Here is a 7,762-nt window from a genome sequence, read left to right as displayed (position 1 = left end):
AGTATGTTTCAACCCTAACAGTGAATGTACCAACTATAACCTATGAACATCTGTTCTGTTTCCTGGATACCAAATACATAAAGCCATGTAGGTCAGAATTAAGCAAAAATAAACAAGTACTAGGAGACATGATCTGGTGTCTCTTCCCTGACTAATGTTATGCTAAACTGGTTGAGATAACAAAAATATTTAGCATATGCTACAGTATCTATAATTATCCAACCAGCAGACACTTGACGATACAATAGCTTCCAGTTGGACTCTATAATATATTTTTGGAAGTGGATGGAATTTGTTTTATAAAGTGCTGTATGTGCAGGCATTATTATACCATTTAACAGATGTTAACTGTTAAACAACCGTTTTAATGTTTATCACGTTTGGGGTTAATGTTACTAACCCTTGTTTTGACATAAATGATATGTTTATATATACATGGATCTTTACAAGAGATGTTTTTAATTCCTCAATTGTTTAGGTAACTTTTGCCATGCTTTTATGTTAGTGTTAGTGTATTGTAAAAAAAAAAAAAAAAAGTTTTGGTTCAAGAATATTAGCACTTGTGTATTATTTGCATATCTACTCAAAAGTTTAAGCAATATCTGTCTCTGTGGCAGGCGGGCAGATAATGCCCAAATATGGACATGTCAGTTTGAATTCCAAATATGGACATGCCCGACGTCCGTGTTACACCAGGGCCCCGAAACCTGAACACACGGATCGACACGTTGTCACACAATAACCCTTGAAACCAAGCTGTTTTCTAACAATTCGAACATATGCAACATCAGTGCAAGACTGTTTCTGTTGTGTCTGATCTGATGTCACACAACCATGTATAGAGATCCCCAAGGTCAGCGCTGTTGTTGTTAGCCAATGGTTTCTGTTGTGGGTGACATCAGACCAGAGATCGATCGGGGAGAGAGGGGGAGAGAGAGTCTAGTTCACCCACGCAATAACCTGGAGAGGGAGAGAGGAGCCTATTTCTCCCACGCAATGATGTCAGACCAGAGAGAACAAGGGGGAGACAGAGAAAGAGAGGGTGTGGGAGAGAGTAGTTCACCGTGCAACCTAACCCGGGCAATGCTGGGTACCAAACCAAAACAAACTGAACAACAGTAGAGGGAGAGAAAGGGAGAGAGCCTATTTCACCCATGCAATAAACTGGATAGGGAGAGAAGAGCCTATTTCACCCACACAATAACCGGCCAATGCTGGGTACCGAAACCCTGAACACACAGATCAACGTGTCGCTTCACACGTGTATGTATACTGTATACTGTGTATATATATACAGTACTAGAGTTTCGGGGGGCTACGCCCCCCTCAACCCCAGCCGCGCACGGGGCTTTGCGTTTGTTGGTCCCTCCGTGTCCCTGTGTCTATATCCGTGTAGCTGCAGCACAGAGTGGGCAGTATAGATGGGGATTATGGCTGTTAGAGGCATGTACGCGCACGGGGCCCGCGTGGGCGTGTGTATATGGGGGTAGACAAATTGTGTAAGTAACATTTGCAAAAAGGGAAAAAAAAAAAAAAATTGTAAGAAAGTGTAATGTAAAAGTTACAAAATGATGAAAAATAAGTAGAAGAAATTATATTTTGTATGTTTCGCGGACCACCAGGGGGTCCGCGGACCCCCTGGTGGTCCGCGCGGAAATCGTGGGATGAAAATTATCAAAAGGAAAAAAAAAAAAAAAAAAAAAAAAATATGAAGGTGGTTGCTTGTTTTTCTGAAAGCTGGCGAATGGCAGCCCTTTCTGCAAGATGGCGGCCGCCTGGTGTTGTTGTGAGTACGTGTATTTGGGGGGGGGGGGGGGGGGCTGTGGAGCTACATAGTTCTCCAGAAGACACACACAAACATACACCATCTACAATGGACGAACTGAGCAGCAATATAGACATTCACCACACGAACGTGCATTGTTGACAAAGTGATTGCACAGCCGCTGCAGGCATGACAACCAGGTTAGCGTTAGCGACATGGCAGCTATCACAGCGCCCTGTCCGTCGTGCTGCAACTGCCTGTGATGGCTACAGCAGTAACAGCAAGCTGTCTGCGATGCCATTGTCTGGAGACTGCTCTTGGCGTGACACGACCAATGAGAGTGAGCGCTGTAGTTGTTGCTAAGATAGGGTGGCGTCTCTGCCCCATAGCTTGCAGATCTCTCACACATGATTGGCGTAGGCTGCGTTGCCAGGTCTGACTTTGTGTCTAAGCAATGGTCGGCTTATTTTTGCGCGCCTTTGGGCTCGTTTGCATTGTGCGCACGGCAGCGCTTGTTTAGCGTACGTCAGCGCGACGTGGCAACGGACGTGGCAACGTGAAAGGTGATTGGCTGGTGAAAAGAAACACCCGACGTTACACCAGAAATGGTGCCTGGAGAAAATGGTGACCAAAAAAAAAGTTTGGAAAAAAAGGAAAAAAACCCCGCAGCGGCTGCCTGCTGTTGTGGTGATGAGGTCGTGCGCACGGTAAACGGTACGAAGCTGCCTCCCCTTCCGTTTTGTCCGACATTTGGTGAGTAGAATTAATTATGTTGCGCGGTGGAAAAGGTGTAGTGAACAGTGAGATGTCCCCTACGCGAGGCGTAAATTCAGTGCGGCCGCCGTGGCGAGTCAGTAGGCGACATGTGGTCTGGCGGTGCGTTGTTTATCCGATAACAGAGCTGTGGGGTGTCGCCACCGAGGGTGCGGAAGTTGCTCGCCATTTATATAGTTAGATATATATATATATATATATATATATATGACATATGGATTCTGTTATTTTCTATAGTTTTTCTTTCCGTTCTCTTAAATGATTGTATTGTTTTATTTTACTTTACCATAACATTCTTACAGTTTATACACATTATTTTCTGGGTTATTGACTTGTTTAAGTATGAATGTGAATTTTACTTTTTAGAAATATTTTCATATATGTTCAATGCATTTAATTTTTGAACTATTCTTTAGGTGCATATATCTTGTATCATTTATAATCCCCCCATAACCAAGTTTATTACAAGCAATGTAATGTGGTGTTGGCATTCATTAAAAAGCTGAAATAAGATACCGTATACCAGTGCTTCTTAAATCAGCGGGTCGGTACCAAAAGTGGGTTGTGAAAGTTTTGACAGGGCCACAGACAAACGACAACTTTAATACAGGCCTAGATCAGGGGTCTTCAACCTTTTCAGGCCAAGGACCCCTTAGCTGAGAGAGAGATAAAGCACTCTATATTATATAAAATTGTGTTTCAGATGAGATATGTTTTTTTTTACTTAGTCTGCTCTTTTTCCCTCTACACCTATAGCCTCTTTGCCAAAAATAGCCGATCTACAAGCTCCCAACGCCTCGCAGCGCGAGGCATTGAGAGCTTGTAGATCTGCTATTTTTGGCTAAAGTTCTCAGAAAAAGGGATGCTAGGGTTCAAGTGGTTAAGGTAAAAAAAAAATCATATCACACAAAGATTTGGCGGACCCCCTGTAGTAACTCTGAGGACCCCCTAGGGGTCCCGGACCCCCTGTTGAAGACCCCTGGCCTAGATGGTAAAAGAATGACTGCTGGAGAGAATACTCACTAGTTGTGTAAGACATTTCGTGTTATTTTACAGTGTTATTTTTGCTAAAGTAGGTGAGTTCTCATCAAGGGAAGAAATCAAGTATTAACTTAATAATAATACCCAACTACTTTATTACTCCCAAACAAAGGCAAATAAAATGACCCAATTAATTTTTTTAAGTTAAATATCCCTTTAAGTTTTGTGAGTATCAACAGTAATATGGATCAATATACATAAGTGCATGTAGTTAGATAAATAAATATAGAGTGAGTATAAGTATTGTGAGTATCAACAGTAATATGGATCAATATACATAAGTGCATGTAGTTAGATAAATAACTATAGAGTGAGTATGATGTACAATCTATCACCAGGCTGTATATGCTGTATGTGTGTACAGTATATGTATAGAGAGGGAGAGGGAGAGAGAATCAGTCATGTGTATCAATATGTACAGTTAACCTTCAGTGAATGCAGTGAGCATAATATACTCTGACAGTGAAACATCAACAGCAGTTAGCCTGAGCAGGGCTTAGCAGGCCTCTGATTGTTGTGTACAGTACATCCCAGTAGTCCATTAGCTAGAGTGAGTGAGCAGTCAGTAATCATTAATCCAAGAACGGAGAAAAAAGTGTGTGGGATTTCTTATATAGGTTATTGGCTACCGGTAGGAAGCCTGCCCAAGTCTTAAGGCAGCTTTCCACCGCACCGATTTTGGGCCGGCGGGGGGGTCCGTCGGGGCCTTATCGGCCGACTCGGGGAAACCGAACATGTTCAGTTCTTGGGCCGACTGGTAGAACCATCGGGTAATGAAGAGGGGGGAGACAAAGGGGTGAAGGTTTGGTCCGAGCTGTCTTCGGCGTTGCCAGATTTTGTGAGTGAAACCAGTGACCAGGTCTATGGTCTAACCTACATTCACTTTTTCTCTCTCTGCCCGTCTCTCAAAGCAAGAGAGAGAGAGAGAGAGAGAGAGAGAGAGAATAAGCCTTCGTTTTCACTCACAATTGTTTGTCTGAAGATCCATTCTATATGTCCTGTTATGGTTTAAACTTTAAGGGCAGCTGGTTAGCTTTGTTCAGACCGGCTCTGACTTGCGCTAGAGTGACAGCCTAATTGATATGACCTACTTTTGCGCTGCGCACTGAAATGATCTAATTCATTATTTGGCCTTACAGATCGAAATAATCATTTCCGATTATTCGAAAATGTCGTATACACGTCAGTGAAAAAAGAAACGCTGGGAACATCCCTATTTACAAGCGACTTTACAGGGAAACAAGCCCAACGTCGCTTATAATAAACAGACCTGGCAACACTGGCAGGCCAGCCTGACAGCTATAATGCATTAGCACAACAATGGGCACATCGGCCGACAGTTTGTGCTGAACTAAATGCCATATTTTGCCAACAGATTACCAGACTGTTGCAGTCTGTTGTAGTCTGAAGTAGTCTGTTTGGTGGAGAGTCACCTTTAGTTAACTCAGGGTACTTCACATGCTGTCATGTTCTGGTTGAAGTCACCAGTCATAACGTGAAGTTACCCTACTATTGGGGTGTCGAGATATAAAAGGCCCTTGTTTGATATTCCATACTGTTTTGGCTGTAATTGCCTCCCAAGTTTAGTGGGAGGGGCCTATATCTTACAATAGCATATCTGTCATGAATACAAATTCCAATCGACCCCATTGGAATCACATAGGGAGGGGCCTCTATAAAGCACACATCAAAACACTTTCATTTCTGCCATAGGGGTCACCACAATGTGAAAAGTTGAATTGTATGTTGCATACACGTTATTTAACCCCGCAGCTTCCTCAGGTCCTGATTGCTGCCAGCAACCCATGACTTACACAGCCCTGGGTAGACTACCCAGCCTGCCAGAGACACAGTATGCACTCCACGAGAGCCCCTTTCTAGTTGTGTGTCTGAGGTTGCTAGCTCAGAACTCTTAATTATTCTGTAATAATTAAGAGTTTTATCATAGTTAGAGGTTGGCTAGCTGCAGTACTTAGAAGTATGTGACAATGTACATTATGTTAGTCTATACACTACTGTTGGGCTGCTGTATATTACATTCAATCCTATTTATCTGTAGTAAATGGATATTGACAGAAGTCCGTCCAGGTTGGCATCAAATCAATCAACATTGGCGTACTCATAAAACGTACTCACACGCGCGCGCGCGCGCACACACACACACACACACACACACACACACACACACACACACACACACGGTTAAAAGCTGAGCATAGCTTGCAAGTTGTTATGTGACACAACCAACCAGACAGATTTATAAATGTTACAGTAGGTGGGTTCCAAAGGTTGAAAGAAAGGCTATGCATCATAAAATGGTATTCAACTGAAAAGATTACAGTGGACTGAAAATACAAAGCAACCGCAGTGTAATTGAACTTCACAAGTGCTTTTAGAGGCATTACTAGTATCTGTCAGAGCTTGTCTGAGGCAGCATACTTTTACTTGCATGTACATACAAAACGCTCTTCTGAGGTTGACGATGGTATGTAGCACCTCTGAGCTGCATGGGGGAGGTGGGATTGAGCTTCTTAGAGTTCTGGGTTACGTGACCAGATTGATATCACACTCGACTTATTGCCTAATCACAGTTTTACAGGTGTAAAAAAAAAAATCAGGGTGAAATGATTTGTTGTACAAGCTCCGTCATTTTCAGCTTCAGAAAGGGGGAAGGAATAGAAAAACAGGTCAATTACTTCAGTGTGTCAATATGAGCAGTGTAAAATGTGTACATACGGTGCATGATATATAAGGTGCATGGTTAAAGGTAGCAAATTGGGATGAGGCGATTACAATATTTGCAGATATAATAGATATGTACAGCAATATATGGTAGGGTATATACATAAGTGGCAGTTCCAGTGCAGCAGTACTAGACCCCCATGGCATTTTTTGAGGGGCCCCTGTCAGCACAGAGTCCCTGGAAACGTCAAATCCCTGTTGTGCCCCATGCAGCCAGTTCTTGACATGACAGGTTGGGGAGGAAAGTTTTTATTTATTTATTCATTCATTGCCGTTTGTGATTTTATTATGCATTTTGTATCCTATATATTTTTAGGATGGCATTTTTAAGGATAGCAATGTCAGACGGTCCATCCATCCATCCGGCTTAAAGTACGGGACAACGTGCATTATGCTAGTCTCTAAACAGTACCGTTTGGCTGACGTATTTTAAATTGGATCCTGTTTGTCTGTATGCAGGAAAATAAATGGATGACAGCCTGGGGGGCTGATGGGAGGGGGTTGTGTGTGTGTGCGTGCGTGCGTGCGTGCGTGCGTGCGTGCGTGCGTGCATGCGCATATAGGGATGTTTTCCATCTGCTGGATGAACATAATGTATTGCCATTCATTTCCCATTGTGGTCATTTTAGACCAGGAACACCACAGGTGCAACAACGATGATGAAACTACTCAAAATGCATTGAAAGTGGTGATCCTCAATTGTATATGTTCAAAGGTCTATATAGAGGGGAGGAAAGCATGAAGGGTTTAGAATTGGACTAACTTAGCTGCTATTTAGAACTGTTCTACTGTATTAAACCGGTTTGGTGAGTTTAATGTACAGATGTGTGTTAACTTAAAGGTTGTTTAAGTGGCCATTTTGTTTAAATAAGTGTTAAATAGCTCTGTCTTATATACATTGCCAGGTCAGTACTGTAGGCCTATACCAATTTTATTCAGTTTTATCGAGCAGACCTAGTAACTTGTTATCCATAGGCAAGCCATGCCATTATTAGACCCTGTCTTAATAATTATGATAATAGCTCAGATTTATATTGCGCTTTTCTAAGTACCCAAAGTTGCTTTACATAAGGGAAAGAGACAGTGCTACATTAAAATAGATAAAATGTTAAGCATGATTTGGGGAGACATCCTAACTAGACCTCAACTGGGAAAGGCTATCCATGTCTTGTTATGATACAAGTATTGTTTTATGATTCTGTACATGTATTGTTTTTTTAATTTGTCATCATAAATCTATATATGATCGCAAATTTGGATACGCGTATGGTGTGTGCTTATAATTGTACTGTATATTATACTGTGTTTAGGCTACTGGGTTTAGGGCAGGGGTATTCAACTAGATTAGGCAGGGGGCCACAACTGTAAAATAATTTGTAGTTGGGGGCCACACAGTGCGCGCACACAATTTGCGCGCGTGCGCAAAGCGCACGCGCGCGA

This window comes from Gymnoscopelus microlampas, assembly GCF_963454915.1.
Source record: "Gymnoscopelus microlampas genome assembly, chromosome: 8".
Classification (NCBI taxonomy): domain Eukaryota; kingdom Metazoa; phylum Chordata; class Actinopteri; order Myctophiformes; family Myctophidae; genus Gymnoscopelus; species Gymnoscopelus microlampas.
The sequence above is the reverse complement of the archived record's forward strand: the minus strand, read 5'-3'. Positions refer to the sequence as shown.